General features: G+C 44.2%; 1 non-coding gene across 1 annotated transcript; it reads left to right on the top strand.

Annotated features, from left to right (window-relative positions):
* The first annotated feature begins 924 nt into the window (after positions 1-924).
* Positions 925-1,006, top strand: trnas-aga (transfer RNA serine (anticodon AGA)). Its single transcript has one exon. It is a non-coding gene; the product is annotated as a tRNA-Ser (tRNA).
* The last annotated feature ends 1,001 nt before the right edge of the window (positions 1,007-2,007 follow it).

Genomic DNA, 2,007 nt, shown 5'->3' on the forward strand with positions numbered 1-2,007 from the left:
ACCAACCGGTGTAGCTTACAAGAACACTAACAGTAACCACAGTGTAAAAAAAAAACGTACAGGAAAAATACCACCTGTGAATGCTAAAAGAAGGCAAGAATTATGGGAGACATTCATTTCCCTTCTTCCACTCCCGTTTGAATTGTAAAGAAACTTTGAAGAAAAACAATCGAAAAGTCATATATGCCCCATCGAACAACGTGCGTCATACCTTGGCCATTGATTACTGTAGATTAGAATACTTACAATATGGAAACAGGTCCATCGGCCCAGCAACTCCACACCGAACCGTCCCAGCCCAAATGCATTCCTCTCCATTCACCCCGTCAATTTAGCACGGCCATTTCACCTAACCGGTACATTTTTCGACTATGGGAGAAAACCAGAGCAAGTGCACGCAGCCACGGGGAGAATGTGCAAACTCCACACATTCAGTTGCATGAGGCGGGAATTGACCCTGACTCTGTGGCATTGTGAAACAGCAGCGCTCACGATGGTGTCAGCGTTAGATGGGACTTATTTGCCGTCTTTTATTGGGAAAAATCTCTTAAATTGTGAGCATCTGGAAAGACCAGCTCCTTCGCCAGAAAAAGAAATGAATATGTCACTAACCTTGGATTGTTTCATGTCCAAGAACACTCAGATCAATAGCTCTCTTGATCAGCTCTGCTGATCATGTTTGCAAAGAGATCTAGCAAATTGCCAAAGTGGGATTGTCCTTTCAATCAATAATTTTGACCCAGTTTGGCTGCAAATATCTTTTCCTAACTTTGTGTTTTTCTTCCTTTACATTGGTGTCTCGCACCTTACAATTGACAGCAGAGGTGGGAGAGGAGAACGGAAGCATTTAGCTCATCAAGTCAACGGTAGCTTTCAATGAGATTACGGCTGATTTGGTCAATGCTCAACCCACCTGAACTGTCTGTAGTCATGGCCGAGTGGTTAAGGCGATGGATTAGAAATCCATTGGGGTTTCCCCACGTAGGTTCGAATCCTGCTGACTACGTTATGAATGCTTTCCTGCTGGTACAATTTTCGCTCAAAGTTCAGAAAAACTATTTTGTGAACCAGGCCGGTAATTTGATTAGACTTGGGAAACTCGAGTTCTTCATCAGAAATGTTCCATATTTAAAACATTATCTCTGTTTCTCTTTCCAGATACACTGCTCGACACATCGGGTTTCTGCAGCTGTTATTGAACGTCCTGAGCAGAAGTGCTGCTTTTCATTAGATTCCTTTAATCCCTGTCCACTGTTCTCTGACTCGGGTCAGTGGCAACACTTCCTCCTGCTCGTCAAAGTGCTCATTCCCCACCGCTCCCTCTCCCATCATTAGAAACAACCGCAGGAAATCGCCACTTAACCATCTTTGTTCCAATGTGAAACTCATCAGGCTCGGGAATCTCTCCACGAAACGGGACTTCTCATCCCTGGACATGGTGCAAGCCAGAGGATCGTGAAGAGATACTGTGAAAATATTGTCAGTTGGCAGTTGAAAAAATGTTTAGGAAGCAAACCATATAATTTAGGCTCCAGCTTTGTAAATCTTGAGAAACTCTTTGGGAAATGGAATCAGAGGAGAATGAAGAAGTGTGAACTGTCGGACCGAGTAGAGGACGGGACATTGACTCTGATGTTCTCGGGACAGGAACTGATCTGAGACATTGAAATCATTCTCGCTCACGTACGTGAGGAATGCAAACTTCATCTGGACTCTGGGACAATGAAAAACTCTGGAACACTCAAGACAATATCCAAATATTTACTGGGATCACTACAGTACGAGTACTATAGATGAGTCATTTTTTGCCCAGTGTGTGCAGGAGGGCTTCCTGACACAGTACGTACACATGCCTTCAAGGGACGACGCCACTTTCGATTTAGTACTGGGTAACGAGCCTGGCCAGGTTTTAGATTCGGAAGGAGGTGAGCACTTTGGAGAAAGCGATCACAATTCTCTGAGGTTTACTTTCGTGATTGAAAGGGATAGGTGTACTCCACGGAGCAA

This window comes from Chiloscyllium plagiosum, unplaced genomic scaffold (assembly GCF_037043375.1).
Source record: "Chiloscyllium plagiosum isolate Xiang-an unplaced genomic scaffold, Cpla_swu_hap1 HiC_scaffold_51, whole genome shotgun sequence".
In the NCBI taxonomy this organism is placed as follows: Eukaryota; Metazoa; Chordata; class Chondrichthyes; order Orectolobiformes; family Hemiscylliidae; genus Chiloscyllium; species Chiloscyllium plagiosum.